Source organism: Rana temporaria, chromosome 1, assembly GCF_905171775.1.
Source record: "Rana temporaria chromosome 1, aRanTem1.1, whole genome shotgun sequence".
NCBI lineage: Eukaryota > Metazoa > Chordata > Amphibia > Anura > Ranidae > Rana > Rana temporaria.
Window position 1 is genome coordinate 198,271,029 of NC_053489.1, and position 26,524 is coordinate 198,297,552.

Here is a 26,524-nt window from a genome sequence, read left to right on the forward strand (position 1 = left end):
TGTTACATTTGGCGGGTGTCAACTGACCTGGGTGCGGAGCGCACCACTATAGCAACGCCACTGACACTCCCCAAGTTTTGGCACCTGGGGCAAACTGCCTCCCCCGGCTCCCCCTTGGTATGCCCCTGCAAGGATCCGCCTCACATCCTGTCCTCCCTCCTCCATAGAGAAGCCGAGCACTGATATTCTGACAAGGCGGTGGTGATGGGGAGCAGAGCCTGCTCAATATTCGCTCTGTTGCCCTGGGTGAATTGTTAATGTCTAATCGCCATTATTGTACATAGGTATAAATATATATTACGATAACAGTATATGTGTGGTGGGGGAGAAGTTCTGATAGATACTTTAAATAGGCTGACAGTTAGGGATTGCATATATCTATTTAGCACTCTCTGTATTTGATATGCATGATTGCTTTGTATGAAGGTGGCCGGAGACGACCAGTCTACTACATCTTTTGACATACAAAGCAAGTCAGGAAGAAATCACAGTGGGAAAGGTTTGCACTTTATGGTGTCACCTGGAAACGACTGTACTCTTTCATGAATAGACAGGAGGTCTAACTAGCTAGAGGTAATTAGTTTAAACTTCAAGCCTATTCATCCCTAAAGATAGAAGGAAGTTGCCCATATTTGGAAAAGGCTATTTCAGCCAATCAGAAGTGACATCAGGATTATAAAGTCAGGGGGTCTCATCAATAGAATGAGAGAGAGATGATGAGAACTTCCCGGGCCCGGGATGTCAAGGTAACATCAGAATCTATCTTCTCCCCTGCACTTATATACTTTGTCATAATTTGTTTTCTTAATACTTTTAGTGTGATGTGCTTATCTTGTATTTGAAACTAACTTTTATTTCCCTTACTTTAAAACTGTATATGTATGCAGTATGTTAGATAGCTAATATCTTTTCTCTAAATAAATGTGTTATGTTAAAGCTTTTCACTCTGGTCACAGAACCCTTATTTTAACCATATATCGTATATGCGAGATATTAAATCTTAAATATACAATATAATAATAATTATTAATATAATAAATAATATTAATATCAGAAAGCAACAGTGGCGACCACGACGTTGTGAACAAGACTGAAAGTATTTAATAATAACAAATATCTAAGGAAAAGATAAGTAAAATATTTTTGTTTTTTTTAGTGGGTATTAGGAGAGATAATACACCAAGTTTTTTTTTAATTAAGGGATTCAAGCTGAGTCAGCTTACCCACAAGTTATTTTTTTTTTTTTTTTTTAAGGTTAGTAGGAGTTCAAACTGAGTCAGTTTATCCTATCCTAGCTAGGGAAAATATATTTTATTTTTTTTTTTTTTTTTTTTTTTTTTGTGTTTCATTAATATCCCAAAATCATAATTGATAAAAAAATCTCGGATGTACCATTATAACCGGTCAATGTATTGGGGAGAGATAAGGATGGGATCACACATTTTTGTTTAAATATCATTTATATTGACACACTGAAAGGGTTGTCAATTGGTTTTTGTGGAAAAAAATAAATGTTTATTGTTTTTTTTTGCAAATTACACAATTTTTGCTGTTAAGATTTTTTTTTAGTTCTTGTTTTTTTTTTGTATTAGTTTTAGCTTTTATTTTTATGGATTGTTTTTTTTTTATATACAAAAAAAACGTGCTTATTTTCTGTTGTCTGCAGAAAGACACTGAAAAAAAAGAAAAAGCTGACTAGACTTTGATGTTCAAAAAGTTCAATGAGTTTTTGTTAGTTGAATTATATGTCCACTAACATTGAAATCAAATCTACAAAAGAGTTGGTTCTAATTTTATGTAGTTTTATTTGACTTTTTTTATTATGAGGAAATTTTACAAGTAGTAACATTCTCATTATTGTTAGTTCAGTACAAAACAGTGGATGTTTAATACTGAAAGTGATATCTTGCATTTTTGGTTTATTTTTTTTGGATTAGTTCAGTTTTTACTGAATTGAGTGTTACACAGTGTAAACACTCAGTTATTTACCTTTGCTATTGATAGCTTAGAGGTGTTCATCCTAATTGATCCTTGGGGGCTTCTATTGTTTCCTTTGTCTACTATTCAGACAAGATAGGCACAATGCTTTGTTAAGGATAATTAGGTTTCCACTCTAATCTAAAAAAATAAAAAAGACTGTGTTAGGGACAGCTGAAAATATTTTTTTTTTAAACTGTATTTTTGGGTTATTTGGTTGTTTTTCTCTTGGCCTTTTTCTCCTTTACTGTAAATGACTTTATAGTAGAAGGTCACAATTAATTCAATTCAGCTCACAAATTGTGCATACTGTTCGTAATGGATTCCTGGCTAGAAAGTGTTGTAGCAACGTTTACGCATAAACATGAGAACAAGGATTTTGCCTGTGATACTAAAGTATTGGAAGAACAAGCAAAAGCAACCAAAAATAACAAAAAACTTAAAAATCTAGCCTTAGCAGGCATGTATGCGGCTTGCATGTCTATGCATACTAAAATAAAGAAATTGGAAGGTATAGTCTGTAATAAAAATATTACAATTTCTGAAAGAGAAAAGGAGAATACAGCTTTAAAAAGCCAAGTACAATCCTTATCTACCCTTAATCAAATACTTAATGCCTCACAGGAGGAAAATTTAAAAAAGTACCAATTGGCACAAAAAGAACTGGTACAATACAAAAGCATGCTAATTAAAGTTGAAACACAACTGGACCATGTAACTATTGCATACAAAGTGTTGCAAGATCAGTTACATGAACCTAACAAAGTAAAATTTAAAGGACAGGCTGTGGCTAGCATACGAGAACATAGTGATACCTGTGCCTTTGAAATTGAGGAAGATATGGATCCTAGTTCGACTTTGCCTGTGGTGATGGGAGAAATCGCAAAGCCACAGGAAAATCGAGAAGGTCCCATTGTCATGGACTCACCAGACCATGGGGACCAGCTATCCAGAAATGAGGAGAAGGACAAGCTCCCCAGCATGGGTACTCCCCAGATCCTATCTTCCAATGAAGGAAATCAAACATTTTTAGGGTTTGATAGTGAAGGGAATGAGATGATTTCCAATGTATACCCCATTCAACCGGTACAAATCATTATGAGTATGGCTGATGTCATTAGCAAAATTAGATCCCATGAACACAGTACTTCACATGTAACCATGAGAGATATTTTAACTGATTTTTCTGCTACTAAGAATCTTTTTCAGTACAATGACAATTTGCTTATAGCCACATGCGACAAAGAAAAGCATTTGCGGCTATTGGAGGAACTCCGAAGAATCCTAGGAAAAACGGGACAGACGTGTAACCCCATTAACGCACAATTGTCGCAGGAATCTGTGTCTTTTCTGGGGATTACAGTGGCAGCAAACGGTAGTAAGATAGCCACGGAGAAGGTAAAAGTCATCCTACAATTCCCTCTAACAGTGAGTATGCCCACTCTCAGATCTTTCCGAGGAGTGGTAAATTATTTGTGGGATATCATCCCTGATGGGGCGCATAAGTCCGCACCACTGTATGTTTGGGGGAAAAAGGAGCAACACACCAATCCAGTGCAGAAGCTTAGAGAAGCGTTAGCACAAGCGCCAGTATTAGCCAACCCAGAGTACCAACTGCCCTTTCACATTGAGACTGCCATATCAGAGACAGCCCTGTCAGCTGTTCTGGCACAGGAAATCCATGGGCAACAAAAACCCATATTATATGCTTCTAAAGCATTATTTCCTGTGGAAAGGAAGTTCTCTCTATGTGAAAAACACCTTCTTGTCACGTTGTGGGCAGCGAAATACTACACATACATCATAAGACTTAACACAGTCATTCTGCACATGCCCACTAAGTGTCTACTCACAGACAGAGTGGAAGATGGCAATGTATTCAATGCCAGACAGGCCCATTGGGCTCTGTTGCTCCAAAATCAAGACATTAAAGTCGAACAAACAAATATTCGTTCCACTATTGCCCATGGCCTCCTTTTCCAAGGAACACCGCATGAATGTGCTATCACCCCACAAGCAGCGGCACAACATTTCTCTAGACCTTTGTCAGCAAATGAAAAGGTCCCGGAAAAGGCAGTCCCAATTTTCACAGATGGATCATGTTTTTACGTGGAGGGTTCCCCACATGCAGGATTGGGAATATACATTATCGATCCGCATGCAAAGACCCAAACATCAATCTTTCGGTCATGTCAAGTCAAATCAGCAAAATTCACTGAGATTGCTGCGATTGCGCATGCCCTAGAAATGATGAAAGGGGATCAAGAAATTGTTTTATACACAGATTCTGCGTGGGTCTGTAAGGCTCTTACAGAATTTCTGCCCTTCTGGCACACCCACCAGTACATGTCCTCAGATGGGTCTCCACATAAACACGTATTCCTGGTGAAATATATTGCAACATTGGTGCAAAAGTTGCCAGTCAAAACATGGGGGTGCAAAGTAAAAGGTCATATAGGCACTGCCCCATACTGGGAACAAAATGACGTAGCAGATTGCTTGGCCAAACAAGGAGCACAAGGGGGGGAGATCTGGGAAATTCCTTTGAATTTACTGGGCTCAGTTTTGTGCCCCATTGTTTGTGCCTTCACAAAATTCTGCAACTAAAATGTTTTGCTTTCTTCCCTTTTAGAGCCATGAAGTCGATGTGGATTGTGATCCTGCTCTGATCAGACATACCAAGGGAGAGAAGACTGGACCGCTCATCAGCGTGATCGTTGACCAGAATCCGGTCTACTGTCTAGAGGGGGAATCCGTCTTAATGCCTGTGGCCATTGTAGGGACTGTAGGGAAGCAAGTTTATTGGTGGAGTCCCATTGATAATCATCTAGTTTGGATGAATGGCGTGACTGGGAAGATCACGGACTACCAGAACAGAGCCATGAGCTTTCACAACGGATCTTTATTGTTTATTGATTCAAGAGACACGGTTGAGGGATGCCAGAGAGTGGAAATATTCTTCTCCATCCCCTTGTCCAGCAACACTCATGCATCCACTCTTCAGTACGTCCCAGGGAAAAGTACCTTGCAGGTGTCCCCAAAGACTAACACCCCTACTCCTACAATTTTGTCCAAAAATACAGCTGCAATCCCCTATTACAAACCAACCTCCTTGGAATGCCCAACACTGCAAGAGGAACCACCTAGTGGCCTAACGGAAAACTCAATCCCTGGAATAATGTTTAATAACGTTAAGTTTATTCATGTGCAGGTGGTACTTAATTTGTCCCAGTGGAACATGGCCGAATTCGGCTCATGTGCCCGGACAAATGTATCTTTGTTTTACTCTTCCTTGCTAGTAGATTTGTATTACCTCCCAGGCAAGCAAACTCAGGATCCATTGGCAGAACCACAGGGGCATTTTCAGATCCAGAAAGTTAAAGGGCACGGACAGCATACTAGCATCCATCCCAGAACTTTTTGAAACTGACATGTCAATTTGGAACCAAGCCGATTTGACAGCGATTCGCCGGCATATCGGAAATGGTGAATAAAAGGTTCGGCAAGTGCTGAAACCAGTTCTGCAGGGTGTTGAGGGGCTTGCAGGGGAGGAAAGGTTTTGTTATTTAATTTTTTTACGGTTTATAACATAAAGCTAGAGAGGATGGTATGGGCCAAGAGGTGATATGCACCGCGTATGGAAATTTTATCTTAAAAGACACAGATCTTACACAATGGTATTGTACTCACACTAATACTAGTGGTGGAATGAATGTACATTTTGGAGACACGTGCAAACCTTTGCCAGTTTCCACAATTTGAAGCATAGGGATAGTGACACCACACCCAAATAGAGGGCCATTTTCTTGCAAGAAAAGCCAGTCACTGTGCACCTACCGGGACCTAATGTACATATCCTTCACAATGTCGCTGCCCGTGTTCCATCCACAAGAGGACTACTTTTTACACAATGGCGTCCATACACTCCCTCGGATACCTCGAGAATGACGTGTACAAGGAAAGGCTGCACCTCCCCGAAATGCTCATTCAAGTTCAAGGGCAATGGAAAGCACCGCACACTGCCTGCTGCACTGTCAAAGACAATAGATACGTATGCCGTTGTGATGTGTTTGAAACTGACACTCCAGTCTGTGGTCTAAACAATGACCCGGATCCCACAGCCAACGTAGCAAGGGACCCCCAACTGGAAAGTCCACATCAACCACCTCAAGAAACCATTCCACGTGAAATGGAGGCTAACTGCCCAGTGAAGTGGTCAAAATGGAGAACACCAAGCACAAGGGTCACCTACCACATGGATGGACTGTACTGTGTCGTTACCAATCACCTGACATTCCTCTATGGGGGTCAGTCGTGTCCAAATACCCTATCCAAATTTTTGCTTCATTCCACATGAGTACAGTACTATTGGGCAAACTATAGAAACCCCATACCAGTGTTGACATCATTGAGAGGACCCCTGAGGTCCCAGATCCTAGCACATACATACCCCATGTTGATGTAAAAATGTATACTTTGTCAGTAAACCTCCACAATCAAATTAGTAATGATATGGTTAAAACCGAGGAAAGGTTAAATGAACTTTTACATGATGGGGATTTTAGCTTAGTCACCACTAGAACCTGGAGGGAAATGGGATGAAAAGGTTTTCTCATATTGCAATGTGGGGTATTGATTTTTATGACGGGCATGGTGATATATCTTGGCTGACTTCCAAAAAAAAAAAAAATGGCAGAGGGAGAAACTTAACATTCTAATGGATATCAGACATAAACAATTACTCACTTAAAGTGTGGCCTAGTCTCATCTGTCTCAACTGGCCACAAGGGGTCATCTGTTGCCCTGGGTGAATTGTTAATGTCTAATCGCCATTATTGTACATAGGTATAAATATATATTACGATAACAGTATATGTGTGGTGGGGGAGAAGTTCTGATAGATACTTTAAATAGGCTGACAGTTAGGGATTGCATATATCTATTTAGCACTCTCTGTATTTGATATGCATGATTGCTTTGTATGAAGGTGGCCGGAGACGACCAGTCTACTACATCTTTTGACATACAAAGCAAGTCAGGAAGAAATCACAGTGGGAAAGGTTTGCACTTTATGGTGTCACCTGGAAACGACTGTACTCTTTCATGAATAGACAGGAGGTCTAACTAGCTAGAGGTAATTAGTTTAAACTTCAAGCCTATTCATCCCTAAAGATAGAAGGAAGTTGCCCATATTTGGAAAAGGCTATTTCAGCCAATCAGAAGTGACATCAGGATTATAAAGTCAGGGGGTCTCATCAATAGAATGAGAGAGAGATGATGAGAACTTCCCGGGCCCGGGATGTCAAGGTAACATCAGAATCTATCTTCTCCCCTGCACTTATATACTTTGTCATAATTTGTTTTCTTAATACTTTTAGTGTGATGTGCTTATCTTGTATTTGAAACTAACTTTTATTTCCCTTACTTTAAAACTGTATATGTATGCAGTATGTTAGATAGCTAATATCTTTTCTCTAAATAAATGTGTTATGTTAAAGCTTTTCACTCTGGTCACAGAACCCTTATTTTAACCATATATCGTATATGCGAGATATTAAATCTTAAATATACAATATAATAATAATTATTAATATAATAAATAATATTAATATCAGAAAGCAACAGCTCCATAAGATGCAGAGACATTTCCCCCCATTTTTTTGTCGGGGGGAAGTGCATCTTATGGTGCGAAAAATACGGTATAGTCTGTGCGAAAGTTGTAAAGTCTGGTGTATATATTTAGAGATTTATCAATCCATATGTACTGACGAGATCTCATATCTTGAGGCCCTAAAATGCCAGGACAGTACAAATACTCCCCAAATTACTCCTTTTTTGAAAAATAGACAGTCTATGTTCCCCTGGAAGAAGTCAGTTTTTGACGAAATGGCGCAGGGAGGAGCGGCGTGCTGATGTCACCGACGAGACAACGCTAGATTCCTGGAAGGACAGGCGTATAGTGAGAGCCGGCCAGCTTGAACAAATTTTATACAGTCATGCTTTTTTACTACTCAATAACTGTAACTGTACATCTTTGTCTTTTATATAAAATTTTGGAAAGTACTACACTATGGCAGTTCTTGTATTTTTATGGGGAACATCCACTCGGGAGATGTATTGAGGAGCCCTTATGTGGAGGAGATAGAGGAGACAGGACACCTCTTGCTACATACCACTGAGAGACCCTGGGCGGGGGAAATAGCCACATGCTACAGTGATCTTCATAACAAGAGATCCATTGGAGTCGGTAAGGAGATTTGATTTAGGAGGTGGAGGATCCCTTTCTTTTATCTTCTTGGCACTTTTTCTTGGGTGATAGCCTGCTTGAAGTCACGGATAATCATAGATCATCAGCTCATAGAACGGACTGTCACTTATATCATGCTATTTTGGAACATCAGTTGCTTCTTTATTGACTAATTTATATTTTCAGATAACATAATTTAGCAGGAGTAACATATTTTTATTGGGCCAGATTCAGAAAGATCAGTGGATCTTTCTGCTGGCGTAACGTATGTCATTTACGTTACGCCGCCGCAAGTTTTTTAGGCAAGTGCTTTATTCACAAAGCACTTGCCTGTTAAATTGTGGCGGCTTATCGTAAATCACGCGGCGGAATTCAAATTTGGTGGGTAGGGGACGTGTATCATTTAAATGAAGCACGTCCCCGCGCCGAACGAACTGCGCATGCGTCGTCCGTAAAATATCCCAGTGTGCATTGCTCCAAATGATGTCGCAAGGACGTCATTGCTTTCGACTTGAATGTAAATTATGTCCAGCCCCATTCACGGACGACTTACGCAAACGACGTAAAATTTCTAAATTTCGGCGCGGGAACGACGGCCATACTTAACAGGGGGCAGCTTTATCTTTACGCCGGCATACCTCTTACGGAAACGGCATATCTTTACTGCGACGGGCAAGCGTACATTCGTGAATCAGCGTATCTACTAATTTGCATATTCTACGCCAAACTCAATGGAAGCGCCACCTAGTGGCCAGCGGAAATATTGCACCCTACGATACGACAACGCAGGCCATCGTATCTTAGGTAGGTTTAAGTGTATCTCAGTTTGAGCATACACTTAAACATGCGACGGGCTTAGATTGCGAGTTACGTCGGTGTATCTACTGATACGCTAGCGTAACTCTTTGTGAATCTGGCCCATTGTGTTTGGTCACCTTGGACTTTTGTAGATTTTTTCACGGATAAGAATTTATTTAAGTTTTTTTGGTGTAAACATTTAGGTACATATGTGCAAATTGTGTGCTATGCAGCGCAGCTAAATTTTTTGTTTTATTTCCAAGGTATTAAGAGACACGGTGAGTTTTTTGTCACAACATTTTTGAAAAATAAAGAAATTAAATAAAAAAATTATTTTTTCAAATTTTTTTTTACATACTGGGGCAGATTCAGATAGAGATACGATGGCGTATCTCCTGATACACCGTCGTATCTCTGAGATCCGACGGTCGGATCTATGCGGCTGATTCATAGAATCAGGTTCCGCATAGATCTCCCTAAGATCCGACAGGTGTAAGTGACTTACACCGTCGGATCTTAGGCTGCAATCTCCCGCTGGCCGCTAGGTGGTGCTTCCATTTGTATACGCGACGAAAATGCAAATGAGGAGATCCGCCGATTCAGAAAAGAACGCCTGCCCATCGTTTTTTTTTACTTCGTTTGCGTTCGGCTTTTTACCTGCTATATGCGGCGTATCCTATGTTAAGTATGGCCGTCGTTCCCACGCCAAGTTTTGAATTTTTTACTTTGTTTGCGTAAGTCGTTTGCGAATACGGATGGACGTAATTTACGTACACGTCGAAACCAATGACGTCCTAGCGACTTCATTTGGAGCAATGCACGCTGGGAAATTTAGCCGGCGGTGCATGCGCAGTATGATCGGCACGGGGACGCGCCTGATTTAAATAGTGAACTCCCCCTAGCCGTGGAATTTGAATTCCGCCGGGGGATTTACGATCCGCCGGCGCAACTTTAGAGGCAAGTGCTTTCTGAATACAGCACTTGCCTCAAAAACTTGCGCTGGTGGATCGTAAATAAGATAGATTACGTGGATCTAAAGATCCGCTGATCTATCTGAATCTACCCCACTGTCTCTAGTGCGTCACCAGTGCAGTAAAGCATCCTCACTTGACTAGTGCGGCAGTGATCAGGGATACTGACTGGTGACAATATATGACAAAAAAAATGTAAAATACATTTTTATTACATTTTTTAAACATGTATGTTGTTTTTTTTATTTTTATTTATTTTTACTATTTTTTTTTACATACTTCCATCAGAGTAGTTCATTGTCACCATAGTGACACTTTACTACTCTGGGGGGTGATCAGAGATTTATTTACTTTTTTTACACTGTTATTGCCTATAACAGTGATGATGATCACTGTTATAAGTAACAGTTAACTCTAATGAATGGCTTTCCATTAATTGGAACCGTTGGTTACCGTTGACATGCTGTGCCTTACGGGGCCATTTGGGGTAGGGGTTCATTCTGGGGAGTGAAGAGGGAATAATGAGGTGGTAGTTCATGGAAAGGGCCCCTGGAAGATTGGTCCCATCTGTCGCCTGGCAGCGAGTTGTTTTTTGATCAACACACGTTCTCCTGGTAGGAAGGGATGTGTGGGATCTGTGGAAAGAGAAGGAAAGGTGACAGCAACCTTGTCATAATTTTCTGTGAGAGCACTTACCAGATGTTTTATGTGTTCCTCCTGTTGGGAATAAATGTTAATATCTTCTCCCTCCTTACATTGCCTTTTTGTGCTGGCCTTCCCATAAGTATTTCATAGGGGGATAAACCTGTTTTTGGGTTAGGAGTAGTACGGACCTGAAAGAGCACTCCTGGTAAGAAGTGCATCCAATTTTTTAAGGTGCCTGAGGTGGCCTTTTTTTTTTTAATTATCCTTTATATTATGGTTTATATGTTCTACTACTCTTGAGCTTTGGAGGTGATGAGCTATGTGTAGCTTCCATTATAAACCTAAAAGCTGTGTTAATTCTTGAATAAATTATAATAAATAAAAGCTGGACCTTGGTCCGATGATATGACCTGTAGACCATACCTGCAAATCCAGTGATTCATCAGAGCCCTGGCTGTGATCCCTGTTGTTTCTCCTGTTGTGGGAATTGCTTCTGTCCATCCTGTAAACCTGTCCACTATTACCAAAAGATATTTTATATTTCCTTTTTGCTTTGGCATATGGGTGAAATCGATTTTTAAGTTCTGTAAAGGACCCAAAGGTGGGGGTAGCTGTCCATGTCTCCCCGTGCTTTACCTTGAACAATATTTATCAGTGAGATCATTTCTGGGTGATGTCATGCAGTGTCTGGCTACAATCATGTTGTACGGGTAGAGCTTGCATGTCCCCTGTAATTCTTAATAGGGAGTGAAACATCCTTAATGTGGGGGTGGTTTCTGAATAAGATTTTACTGTGAGGTTGGTTGTGTTCATCAAAATTATTTCATACCCACTCATCCTTTGTGCTGTCATATGTTGGGTAGAAAAAGGGAGGTGACTGAATGTGTTGTGTACAGAGGAAGAGGTGTTACTAATGTGATTTCGTTTGCTTCTTTTACTGCCATGGCACTAGCTGCCAAGGCCCGCAAACAACTGGGCATCCCCTGCACCTGATTGGGCAATTTCTTTAACAGGAATGACAGGAATGCGACTGGCCTCTGGCTCCCACCATGATCTTGTGCTAAAAAAGCTAGTGTAACAAAAATGTTTTTAATTTTTTTATATATATGAAGGCAAACCTAATGCTGGAGCAGAGGCTAGGGCCAGGATTAGATAATTAAAAGCCTATAATATAGACTCTGCCCATTCTACAGTCTTAGGGGAGGTAATCAAAATGGCTTGCTTCAAAATGGAGTCAAAGTGGGAACAATCAGGGATCCAACAGTAGACAATAGAGCCAAGGAATGACAGGAGTGCTGCCTTTGTTGTCAGGGATGTGAGGGAGGCTAATGCTCTGACTCTGGCGGGTGATACCTTCCTTTCTAGTATCTTTTTCCGAGACGCCAAGTGACCTTTCGAGGCAAGGTGGTCTAACATGTGCCTAGAGTCTACCTCACAATTTTCCTTGCTCTCAGTACACACCAGTAGTAGGTCATCTCTCATATCATCCGTATTGCAACAAAGTGGATCCCTCCTTAGGTTCCCAGTCATCTAATGACCTTTTCAAAACCATTGAGAAAGCAGCTGGACTGTCCCCAAAGCCTTGAGAAAGCCCAGTCTATGTTAATTGCCCCTGACTGTGTAACACTGTGAAGTTGGGGGTATTGCTACAAAAATTGCAGTGATATCTGCCACCAGGGGAGGTAGGGGTATAACTGCCTTGAGATCCTGTACAGGTAATACTGCAAAAGTCAACTGTGTTAAAAAAAAATTCCTTCCGTAGAGGAAACTTCAATGGGTGGTGTTATTTTATGTGTTACATCAGTCCCATTTATTTTCATTGAGCAACCCTCAGTACATTCTGCAGTGATAAATTTAGGATCGGTTATACAACTCGTGGTTGCTCCAGTGCTCCTACTGATTCTTGGTTACCCTTTAAAATTTGAGGAAGGGCGGCACGCCAAGTTCTAGAGACAAAATGTAGCACTAAGGTGGGACCTTTTTGTGTTTTTGCTCATAAAGCTTTTAACGCTCGTTGTTCCGTATTGTGCCCTAGCCGCTATCTGTTCCTGTTTGTGTCCATGAGTTAGGATAGCGGCCAACATATTCTCATCTAACATTGACAAATTGGGATATAAGTTTGGGACCTTTTCCTTCTTGGTCATTATATAAGGTTGGGGCATCTCTTGTCCTACTGGTGATAATGGGGCAGAGGGTATTGAGGTAGGCACCAAAACAGTGGTGTCAAGGGCTATTGGTGTCTTTTTCTCAGGTATAGCATTTGGAAGTGGGAATCTATTTCTATATTCCTAAAAAGCTTTGTCCCATTTCTTACAACATTTTATCATATATACAGTATACCAGGTGTCCGGTGGATAATTATGTCGAGGGTGAACCCCACACATCTTTTTAACTTCCTCCCATTGCTCAGCAGAACAGGGACCTATGCCTGACAATTGTAATTGATGGGCACGTTTTTGAACATTTTGCCAATATGGTTCGACATAATTTAAACCACAGGTACCTTTAATAAAATCATATGGGGTCAGCTGTTCTTGCTCACCTTCAAGAGCCACCTTCCCTATTTTATTACTCATTATAGGCCAACGTCTGAGGGTTTCACATGTTCCCAAGATTTAGGGCAGACTCCACAAATATCTTTATATATAGTCTTTATACAGTAATTCGCACAATCTCTTCAGGGGGGCTTCCCAAAGGGAATTCTCCAGAATTGTGCAAACCATACCTCAGGCACTAGGTGTCCCATTTTTGAAATATGGACCCCTTCCCAATTTGCTGTGATAAACCCCTGGAACAGTGGCCACCAAACGGATAGATGTTTTAGTACATACAAATAACAATCTCGTTAAACAATGCGGACAGTTTTGTAATAAAGAAGTCTGTGACATAAAATCATAAAGTATTTCACACAATATGATAATTCTCTCTATCTTAGAATAATTATAATAATGCAAAACACCAATTTAAAACAATCCATATACAACCAACAAGATAACCATACAGAAATATAGTGCACAGATAATAAAATTATATAAACCGTTTTTCATATATTTGGTTTTGGAAATCCACGCACCCTTCTTCATCCCCTGAATGAGAGAGGGTACCATGCGGTCCTCTCTATTACAGGAGGTCCCTGATTTCCTAACCCTTTTATTTGCCCCCGGTAAGCAAGCCTAGCTTCCGCAAGACAATTCCTATCCTTTTTCTAATATCATTTACCCCCGGTAAGCCAGCCTAGCTTCCACGAGATAATTCCTAAAAACCAGCCCCAGGTAAGCCAACCTAGCTTCCTCGAGACATACTCAAAAATTTAAAATACTTCAGCCAAGTATAGTATGCAAGTATAGTATGCTATATCACATTCTCTGGTTTGGAGTACTGGATCAAAGCAAGTGTGACCTTCATACAAATATTCACTAATAAGAAAATAAATTGTAGAGGTTTCACACTTACGTGAAAATGGTACCCCACTTCTGGTACCACCTGAAAGGTGAGGGGTCAGTCACCTGTGATCACCTGTAAGTTCCTATTCTGTTTTGCTATCTTTACTCTGGGTGCGAGGAGTCCTACGATCGGTCGGGTAATCAAATACACTGACATGAGTATCATGTGGCAAGATTACAGTTTATTATCCGGAACTTGGCTAGTTTTATCTGTGCATGGGATGCACCCCTTGGGATGCACCTCTTCGTGGGCCAGCCAATCATATTATAGTATCTTACAGTATATTTTTATACAAAGTCTGCCTGGAGATAAATGTATTAATGTATGATAGATTAAATAAAAGTCTGCCTAGAGATATTGCTACGTGACAGATAAAAATATATTTTAACTATATTAGCAAAGTCTATCTTAATCTATAACTGTCCAAAATATTTCACACATTTCTGCAAAATATTAGCAAATACATGTCTTTGCAACGCCTGTGGTTTCTTTTGCTCTTAGCCTCAAGCTTTTAAGTTTCCTGTTTTCTTATGCAGTTCAAGCCTTGTATGCCTTGTATGCAAACTTAAAACATTTCATTTAAAATTTAAGAAGAGTTCAAAATAATAAGCATAATATGAAAGTTAAGTTAAAATAAAGCTGATATCATATCATAAAGGGGTAGCCCCGCATATGATAGCATAAAGGGTAATAACCCCACTTTCCTATCACCAGGTACCATGTAATAGCTGTGGGTCAATCATAGCATCACAATAGTAACTAAAACAGTCATGAATAGAAGCCATTTATGGCTGTTTTGTTTACATTGTAATATTGTAATTGCTATGACCAACCATAGCGATCACCAGTGTTGCCAACCACCCGTATTTTTACTGGCAGCCAGTAAAAAACAGGCAATTTTCTCCTGCCAGTAAATTCCAGTAAAAGTAAAAGTTTGCCAGTAAAAAATATGGTTGTGATGCTCGGTTTGGTCCGGAGTCAGCTGGGACCATCTGAGTGCTTGCCACAGTGTAATCGGGCAGCTCTGTTGGAGGCGGTGCCTGAGCATGTCGTGTGATGTCATGGTGCAATGGAGCCAAGCAGAGCGACCAGAGCCTTGTGTGTGGGCCTGCGGTATGGGAGCAAGGCAGGCTGGGACCAGAACTGGTACAAGCCTGCCTTTACCTGCAAGGTGAAGGCATAATGTGCTAGTATGCATGGCATACTAGCACATTATGTTAAACTGGGAGCCACCATTTGCAGCACAAGGCTCTGAAGCAATGGTACGGGTGCACGTTTAGGAGATATTTACACTACCTATAGGAAACCTTATCATAGGCAAAAGCAAAATATGGAAGTTTAACAATCTTCCGTGCTTGTATCATTTATATTTACTGTCAAAGATGCATCTCTATACGACCATATTAAAAGCATTTTTAACATTGTTAAAGGTGTTTCTTCCTCATAAAGACCCCCCCCCCCCCATTAGTAAATGCTCTCTGTACCTTATGCTTTGCTTACTCATTAATCCAAAGTATATCTTGTTTACCAAATATTTTCTAGTGTTATGTCTTTTTATTTTATTTGTACCAGCTACCAGTAATAACCCCAATTGATTTTAGAAGGAAGATGTGCCAAACAATTAACTCAAAACTGTATAATCAACTTTTATCTGCTTTCTATTTTTGTAGTGGAGCTTTTACATCCAAAGCCATCTGTGCAGGCGGCCTTTACAATTCAGGTGTATCATCCTGTCACTCTGACAAGTTTCAGCTTCAACTTATGTTTTGTAGCTTCAAGTTATCAGTGCCAGAAAACCATTTCTCTTTTGCAGTTTGCCATAAGTCCTACTGGCCAATCAAATCTGTTAAAGAGTAATGTGAGCTATAGGTTTAATATTCTGACCTCTTTCTCTGTGTCCATAATTCCAAAGGCAAACAGGCCCTAGGGCTTCCATGAATATCCCTGTCTGCGATTGTTGTAGAAAAGTTTATAGATCAGTGTTCAGTGCATCTCACTGTTCCTAGTTTATTGCCATCAAGCTGTCCCTGGGCTGCTTTATTTATCACTTTGTATATCACCCTGCTTTTTCTTTGTCATCCCTTTTCTCTCCCACTTATTTTAATCAATCACGGGCTGAACTGAACAGGGAATTATTGTCAGTAGGATGTTGCTTATTCTATGGAGATAAATATGGATTGGACTGAAGGTAAACATAAATAAAACAGAAACTGGTCTTTTAAAATAAATACCCATGGGAAGTAAAGTAGAATTGTGGCCAGACTATGGACAATCAAATATATACATATTTTAGTTTATATATTTATATATTAGATAAACAAGCCCTCACTGACCTCCGGAAGCTGCAGACAGTGTTGAGTAATTGAAGTTTACTGCAGAAACACCTTTACTTTCAATTAAACGGCTCAACTGATTCTGCTTCCCCTCCCAGCCGGCCTGGCAGCCTAACCTTCTAATCCCTAATGTACATGTAGCACCCCCCCTGGGTCTTCTAGAGAAAAAAACATGGGCCGTTCGCGCCAAATTCGAGTGGTGCGTCACGGCCCATTAATCACTGCGGCATCACAGTGCATTGCTGGCTGATGATTGGCCAAGCATGCACTATGACCCGCATGCTTTGACCAATCACGGTACAGAAAAAACGGAGAGCCATAATTGGCCAAAGCCAATTGCTGGTGTTCTCATACAAATACAGGCAGGAATGACTTTTTTTCCTATATAAATGTCATTTTGTACAGGGACAGTTCTAAACACGGGAAACACGTGCCACTTCACAGGCATACTATAGACACCCCCCATGTACGATATTTCAAGGAATATTTCACTTTTTTTTTTCACTTTAAGCATCATTAAAATCACTGCTCCCGAAAAAACGGCCGTGTTTTTTGCATTGATACATGTCCCCTGGAGCAGGACCCGGTCCTCAGACCCTTTTTAGGACAATAATTTGCATATTGCAAAGGAAAAGAGATACCAACTGTGTATCGAAGTGCTGCACATTCCTGAATCGATTTTTGAGAAAGAAAAAGATACCCCTAGGGGCTTTGAGTTGCAGCAATGAGTGTAAAAGAATTCAATGGAAAATGTAGAAAAATATGTATAATTTATTCGAAAAAGAAAAGGTTACAAAATAGAAAAACCATATGATCAAAAACTTTGAGTGTGGCGGAAGTATTCTTGCAGACAAAAGAACTTCCCCTGTTTTCTTACACTCTACTATTATTTCTCTATGTATACGTGAGTAATGTTATGAGTTTTTTTTTTCCTAACTGCTGGGCCCAATGACATTCCCCTGTCTGCTTTCTGTCCCTTATAATCTATTCACTACTATGAAATAATATTATGCCAACCATCTTGGGCTCACAATGTACAATGGCAATATGTATGATTAATTTTGTTAACTCCATTTGCCAAGTGTGTTTTTTTTTCAATCTGTCCATTCATTTACTCTTGTCCAGGAGTTTGTCTTTTCCTGGCTCTGGTTTCTGCCTATGGCCATGCTGCCGGCTGTGGGGCGCTCCAGGTTCACCCATGGTAGGGATTGCTTGGGTGGTGGTATGTTTTCACCTCCACGTCTCACGGCAGGCAGGGGGGTTTTCCGAGTTCGGTCTCTGTCTTTTCCCCTTACGCTCCACTGCGGCCTTTTCCTTTTTGGCCGCTAGGGGGGTGTCCTAGCCTGCCAGCGGCGTTCCGCGATCCTCCCGGATGTCCACTGTGTTGCCGTGCATGCGCGCACAGCGTGCGTGGGACCCGGTGACGTCAGGTCATTTTTGACAGCGGTAGTGATTTTTCACCTATTTTTTGTGAATCCCCCACTTTGACTCGCATAGTTTTTTTGCAGCACACCACTGATCGCATAACCATTCAGGTCACATTTTACACTCTGTCATTTGCACATTTCATCCTCACACCCTCACAGTTGATTATTCAGTTTTGTCCTTAAATGACACAACAATCTTTTTATATTTATTTTTTCTTCGTATATATATATATATATATATATATATATATATATATATATATATATATATATATATATATATATATATAACATTTTATGCCTTTTATTCAGATCTTTTTCATCCCATTCACTTTCATTAACTTTCATCTCACCTGTTGATATCCTTATTCACACTGCTCTTACACCATCCTTTCACATGTCCAATTCATTCACTTTTCACATCTTCCTTCACTTTACCTCTCTTTATTCCATCTCGGTTTACACAACTTTTGTTTTCACTTACCTTTTGACGGTCTGTTGAATTACCATCTAGGTTGCAACTAGTTTTATGATGGTACATTTTCTTTCTAGGGTTGCATGTCCTCGGCTGGGAGGCGTGTCTTCATTCCATCTGACCCGGCTTCCCTCCATCCCGCCCTGTCTGCCTTTCTCCCCCCCCTTTGGTCTGGTGTGGGGTCCTTGGCTGCGACCTCTCGTAGGCCTGGGGGTGGTCCACTTACTCCACAGCCTGGTCTATGTTGCCACCTTGACCTTTCCTTTTTCTGCGTGTCCCTTGGGAGATACCTGCTCCTGGCTGCAGGGTCCATGGCTGGCTACCGATCCCAGTTCTCTACATTCATCCTGGTAATTATATGTATTTGGATCAATGTCTTTAATAATGACTGTATATACAATAGCATTATACATATATGCTTGTTTGTTGTTTGTTTCTTAACAAGTTTTATCTATGTGTACATATTTCCTTATAGAACCTATGCCTGCAAACTTCTTTCCCCCTGAAAAAGACCCACACCAGCACAAAGGTCGGAACACATCAGTGCCTTGCGCATAAGTTAATTACTATACTGTTGTATTAATTCACATTGACTGTACCTATATGTTTTTAAATTGACACTTTGGAGTCTATATCCTGATTTTCATCAGATGGTTTTTCTATTTTGTAACCTTTTCTTTTTCGAATAAATTATACATATTTTTCTACATTTTCCATTGAATTCATTTACACTCATTGCTGCAACTCAAAGCCCCTAGGGGTACATTTTCCTTTCTCAATAACTTGCATATTAGCCTTTAAAATGAGCACTTTTGATTTCGAACATTCGAGTCCCATAGACTTTAATGGTGTTCTAAAGTTTGTGCAAACTTTCAGTCCGTTCGCAGGTTCTGGTGCGAACCGAACCGGGGGGTGTTCGGCTCATCCCTACTCAGGATTAGTAGGACCCAGACAGGCTTCTGGGCCTCCTTGCAGAGCTCACTTTAACACCACGTCCCCAGGCCAGCAGGGCCTGAGGCAAGAGAGCAAGCACATGGTCCTGCCCAAATATATATCTTCCACTGGGCTGGCTGGAAGAAGAATAAATATTCATAACTCAACTTGGTTGTACTATCTCATACTGGCCTGTGGTACCAGTTACACCTATTGGCAACAGTGAGAAATACACAACCTACTTCAGATTAAGGAAATACCTGATACACTGTACAATCAGTCGGAGCTGCCTACAGCCCAGCCAAAAACGAAATTGACGTTATTATAGCCCAAGTTTAGGAACAGGGTGCTATATACACATTGAGCAGATGCATGGAAAGAGGCAGAGTGCACTGCAGAGACTCAACTTCATAGCTTTTCTTATGATCTATGAGGGCAATTTACTCCACAGTGTTTGCAGCTGCATTGGTCATTAAAGCGGAGGTTCACCCTAATAGCATGTATATCTGACCAATGGTATATGGTGCTGGGTGAAACTCCTGCGCTGTCGTGGATAAGTGTGGGAATAGTGGGGTGGCAAAGGGGAGGGAAAAGGTTAAACTAAGGGTGGGGAACTGCAGCAAACAAAAAGGGAGTCTTTCCAATGAAGGACAAAGATAAATGCAATAATGGAAGGTGTCTGCGCTGTGCTTAAACTAGTGAAAAAATGGACAAGGGAACGATGGTGGTGGAAAGGGGGGAGGGAGGGGGATGTATAAATCAGGGAAGTGAGACGTGTACAAATACAGCAAAAAATAACTTACACAAGGGTGAATAGGATCCTGATTGGACCGGGTGATAAACCACAAGGAGGACAATGAATAAGTGAAAGGGGTGATCAACCTAATGTGTCCACAAATACATACAGTTGAATGAGTGAAAACCCAAAACAATAAATTCACAGTGAGGTGAAAAAAAGTAAAAAATGACTTGGGAAAAAAGCAAAAGGTAAAAATGCCAAGATCCAGTCGATGGAGGAGTGCAACCCAGTCCTAGGATCGTGCAGCCCACACCATATAGTGTAGTAAACAGCTTACCTCCTGGTAGTTACTCACACATAAGATGAATTGCTGGTACTTCTAGTAGGTTAGGTGTCCTCTTAGATAGATCACAGTTTTGGACCATACATGTGAAGAAAAAATGGATATATCTTGTGGGTGGACCTCCTGTCACTCAAAGGGCAGAAAAGGGGGATGCTCAAGGATGCAGTGTGTGGGAGTACACTTACACAACTCACACTGTGTTAAAAGGAAAAGTGCCTGTCTCCACGAGCGCCGCGCTCGTATCCCGATCCTCTCACTGTCAGCACTCAACACTTCCACCTGGAAGCAGATCTGTGTGGATAGGCTGGGGAGTGTGGGCTCTGTGCGAGAAAATATCATTGTCTGGAACAAGATGAAGGGAGGAAACGTGATCTGAGCCATCGTCATCAGCATCCCTGTGTTAGTATAACAGGGACCTCTCTGGAAAGGTAATCATCCCCTGATGAAGTCACGTGATGTGACGAACACGCGTCGGGAACACTAGAGTACTGATCGGAAGCAACATCCTAACGGACGGCAGACGAGTGCGGTGCTCGTAGGAGATGCGACCGTAGTTTCCTTGCTTACTGTGAGTTTTTTATTTTTATCGGTCATTAAAGTTTTTGTTGTGCTGTGCCGTCTCACGCGACACGCCCTCTCTCCCTCTCCTTCTCCTCTCCCCTCTCTGCTCCCTTATTCAACCATGTACGGCCGCTTTTATGGATCCCTGAGGAGCTGAGTGTTGAGTGCTGACAGTGAGAGGATCGGGATACGAGCGCGGCGCTCGTGGAGACAGGCACTTTTCCTTTTAACACAGTGTGAGTTGTGTAAGTGTACTCCCACACACTGCATCCTTGAGCATCCCCCTTTTCTGCCCTTTGAGTGACAGGAGGTCCACCCACAAGATATATCCATTTTTTCACAGTATGGTCCAAAACTGTGATCTATCTAAGAGGACACCTAACCTACTAGAAGTACCAGCAATTCATCTTATGTGTGAGTAACTACCAGGAGGTAAGCTGTTTACTACACTATATGGTGTGGGCTGCACGATCCTAGGACTGGGTTGCACTCCTCCATCGACTGGATCTTGGCATTTTTACCTTTTGCTTTTTTCCAAGTCATTTTTTACTTTTTTTCACCTCACTGTGAATTTATTGTTTTGGGTTTTCACTCATTCAACTGTATGTATTTGTGGACACATTAGGTTGATCACCCCTTTCACTTATTCATTGTCCTCCTTGTGGTTTATCACCCGGTCCAATCAGGATCCTATTCACCCTTGTGTAAGTTATTTTTTGCTGTATTTGTACACGTCTCACTTCCCTGATTTATACATCCCCCTCCCTCCCCCCTTTCCACCACCATCGTTCCCTTGTCCATTTTTTCACTAGTTTAAGCACAGCGCAGACACCTTTCATTATTGCATATATCTGACCAATGATTGACATCGGTTCGCCCCGGAAGATAAGGCCCCGCCCCCCGTATTGCATAGGCGCGCACGAGTTATGGGGTTTCCGAAAAAAGCCGAACATGCAGAGATGTGAGTCGGCTCTATACGGCGCCTGTGCTCTGCATGTTCGGCTTCTTTCGGAAACCCTGTAACTCGTGCGCGCCTACGCAATACGGGGGGCGGGGCCTTATCCGCCGGGGGGAACAGACGTCAATCATGTGGGCGACCTCCCAGATGACAATCCCCCTAGGCATAGAAACGCCTACTCCCGCGGGGAGAAGTAGATTGGAAAAATGGATTACGAGGTACGTACAGGGGGCGGGAATCATTTAAATTAGGTGCGCTCCCGCACCGATCGTAAAGTACATGCGCCGTCGGGAAACTTTCCCGACGTGCATTGCGGCAAATGACGTCGCAAGGATGTCATTTGCTTCAAAGTGAACGTGAATGGCGTCCAGCGCCATTATCAGGAATCAAGTACTTACCGAGACCGATATGCAGAGGGTGGCTCACCTTTACGACCAAGTGCGCCCGTCCCCTGAGGTTGAGACAGGAGGCAGAAGCACAAGGCGGTACTGGTGCCAGCGAAGAAGCGGTGCTTGCAGGTAGTAGCAGCAGATGTAGTCGCTTCAGCGGGACTGCAGCCGGAGACAGGAGATAACCGAAGATACGTCAGGGATGCAGGTACGGATCAGGTCCAGATGAAGACTAGGGACGTTCCAAAACACAAGCCGAGGTTCAGGGGGCAGAGAAGGTAGCAGGTCCAAGTCACAAGCCAAAGTCCAAGGGCAGGAGAAAGTACAAGTCCGGGTCACAAGCCAATAGGTCAGGTCAGGAGAGTTCAAGCAGAGTAGGTGAGACAAGCCAAGTTCAAAAGTTCCAGGAGAGAGCCGAGTCGGGAAGCAATCCACAAGGTAAGGTTTCCAGGAAACAGGATACGGGTCAGAAGCTGACGACGAACCAGCAATTAGCAGAGGGGAAGGGGCTGGCTGAAATAGGCCGCACTGGCCACTGATTGGTCCACAGAAAGTACAGGTTCAGCACCAGGCTCAAATGGATAGCACACAGGATAGCACTGAGCAGTGGCTCAAAGACAAAGAGCTGGACCTGAAACGGCGAGATCCCAGGTTCAACTCCATCCAGAACCAACTGGGGAAAGTGACCGCAAAAGGTCTGTGCCCTGACAGTGCCCCCCCCTAGGGGCGGACTCCGGACGCCCAAACTGTCCACTAGTTCTGGATGCTCCTGATGGATCAAACAGGGAGCATGTAGATCTTTACTTTTTCTTTTTTGGCTTTTTTGATCCTGAAGTTCTGGTAGGGGGCGCCCTCCTTGCTTGTAAGGCCTGTTCAAATATTACCAGATCCTGTTTACGGACCATAGTACCATCCGAGGCATACGTGCAGTATGGAGGGAGAACTTCAACTGGGGACATAGGAACTGAAGACACAGGAACTGGAACTGGGTACACAGAAACTGAGGACATAAGAACTGGAACTGGGGACACAGGAACTGAAGACACAGGAACTGAAGACACTGGAACTGAAGACACTGGAACTGAAGACACTGGAACTGAAGACACAGGGACTGAAGACACTGGAACTGAAGACACTGGAACTGGGGACACTGGAAAGGTAGGTACAGATTCTGAGGCATAGAAAAAACTCCCAATAGTACCCACCTGAAGAAGCTTTGGCCGAGGTGGGCGAGTTGGGCAAAGCGATATAAGGTGCCCGCTAGCACCACAATAAAAGCAAAGTCCATGGGCTCTTCTCCGCTCTCTTTCTGCCGTAGATAGGCTGGACCGGATGACCCCGATCTGCATAGGTTCTTCCTCCTCCAAGGTAGGCGTGTGAGCATCCACAGAGATATCAAGACCTTGTGATGGGGAAGCTTCCTGGCTGGGCACATACAGGGTTTCATAATCTGGCACACACTGGGCTGGCTGGGTGTCATAACCGCACTGGGGCTTCCTATCCCTGGGTACCCGTAGGCCCCGTGAACTAAGAGCAGACCTGGGAGCGCTGGTCTTCTTGGAAACAGAAATATATGAGTCCAGCGCAGACATGAACGTCTCCCAGCTGTCCAAGACTGGACTCTTTTCCTGCAACAGCAGATGAGCCCACGATTTGATCTGCCCTGTTAGCAAATTGATGGAGGCTCGAACCTTAATATAATCCGTGGCATAGGTCCTAGGTCTGAGGGTGAACAACAGCTCACAATCGGTTTGAAAGCACAGGAAGGATGCACGGTTCCCATCGAATATTTCTGGCATAAGAACAAATGGCTCATAATATACAGGTTCCGGGGCTGGGCGTGTTGTCTCTTTAAATTTTTGGACCTCCTGTTGTAATTCCTGAATAGTATGGTTCAGGCTGGAGACTTGCAGAGCCAGGGAGGAGAGCATCTTGTATAAGTCTGCGGACTCCATATCATTAGTTAGTCCATTATGCAAGGGTTTACCTTCTTGCAAGTTTTGAACTGCCAGCGTCAAAACAGACACCTGTTGGCACAGGGTTTCAAAAGGTGAGCGCACCCTGTCGGTCTCGGACATTTTGGCTGGTTCGTACTATCAGGAATCAAGTACTTACCGAGACCGATATGCAGAGGGTGGCTCACCTTTACGACCAAGTGCGCCCGTCCCCTGAGGTTGAGACAGGAGGCAGAAGCACAAGGCGGTACCGGTGCCAGCGAAGAAGCGGTGCTTGCAGGTAGTAGCAGCAGATGTAGTAGCTTCAGCGGGACTGCAGCCGGAGACAGGAGATAACCGAAGATACGTCAGGGATGCAGGTACGGATCAGGTCCAGATGAAGACTAGGGACGTTCCAAAACACAAGCCGAGGTTCAGGGGGCAGAGAAGGTAGCAGGTCCAAGTCACAAGCCAAAGTCCAAGGGCAGGAGAAAGTACAAGTCCGGGTCACAAGCCAATAGGTCAGGTCAGGAGAGTTCAAGCAGAGTAGGTGAGACAAGCCAAGTTCAAAAGTTCCAGGAGAGAGCTGAGTCGGGAAGCAATCCACAAGGTAAGGTTTCCAGGAAACAGGATACGGGTCAGAAGCTGACGACGAACCAGCAATTAGCAGAGGGGAAGGGGCTGGCTTAAATAGGCCGCACTGGCCACTGATTGGTCCACAGAAAGTACAGGTTCAGCACCAGGCTCAAATGGATAGCACACAGGATAGCACTGAGCAGTGGCTCAAAGACAAAGAGCTGGACCTGAAACGGCGAGATCCCAGGTTCAACTCCATCCAGAACCAACTGGGGAAAGTGACCGCAAAAGGTCTGTGCCCTGACAGCCATTCACGTATCACTTACGCAAACGGCGTGAAATTCAAATTTCACGACGCGGGAAGGGCGGGTATACTTTAGCATTGGCTGCCCCTACTATTAGAAGGGGCAGCCTTACGCTAAAGACGCCGTACGGAAACTCCGTACCTTGCGTACGCAGGGCCTGCGCAACTTTGTGAATCGGTGTTAAAATGCAATTTGCATACTATACGCTGATCACAATGGGAGCGCCCCCTAGTGGTCAACACAAGAATGCAGCCTAAAATCTGCGTGGCATAAGAGCCTTATGCCACGCAGATTTTAGGCTGCAGTCGGCGTAACGAGTTCTCTGAATCAGGAGAACTCGTTATGCCGGCGCAAGTCAGCAATTGCGCTGCGTAACTATGGTTACGCAGGCGCAATTGCTACCTGAATCTGGGCCAGTACTTGTTACGATGATAAGGGAGTTGGTCAGATATACATGTTATTAGGGTGAGCCTCCGCTTTAAGGGCTTTTTTGCTTATCAACCATTTATTGTTTGATAAGAATGTGTAAATGTTTGAATGTTCATAGCTGGACCACAGTAAAACAGAAATCAGAACACATCTTTTTTATGTATTTTGAATACACTTGGAAAGAATTAGTCAGGTCTACTTTGTACATTGCGCCACCTATGTGCACCTTTACATTTTTTTGCTAGTTTCTAAATGAAGCGAGTGGTTCCATTGTTATTTTCTTGAATTTGTTTCAGAAACACAGTGGAGGTTTTTACTTACCTTGAGTGACAATGAGCTTCTGGAGTGTTGCTGTACATTTAGGAAGGAGAGGGCAGCTGTCTGTTTACCTGCAACACAATTACTGCAAAAAAAGGTAAAAGGTCTCTGCAAACCTCCATACATAATCCATGCAAAAAAGGAGAAAGGTTGGTGCCATGGAAGTCAGCTAAAACATTGTTTTATTATTGCAGGTGAACAACAGTCATGGCTAATTAAGACCTGATGGCCGAAAACGTGTTTGCTTTTTTGACTGTTATTCACCTGCAATAATAAAACAATGTTTTAGCTGACTTTCATGGCACCAGCTTTTTTCCTTTTATTTTTTTTGCATGAATTATACATGGAGGTTTGCAGAGACTTCCCAGGCTGAGTTTTGTGTTCTTGAGGCTCACCAGGCATTACTCAGGAGGTAGTAGCTCAGATGCATCTGTTCCACAACACAATGGGGCTGATTTACCAAGCCTTTGCTCCATGACTCATGGAGCAAAGCCAGGAGTAAAAGCCTTTTTGTCATTTACTAAAGAAATATGGTGCCAGTGCAGTGTATTTTCTTATTTACTATAATGCCTAGTACGTCCAGGAGAGGGCGCATGGTGCGCCTGTACAGACCTGGCGTACAGCATTTAGAAATGTAAATAGACGGGGTTTGGGCGGGAATTTATTAGGGGGAGATGTGAGGTGAAGTGGGGAGGTGTAGTGACATGTGTTTGTTTAAGTTT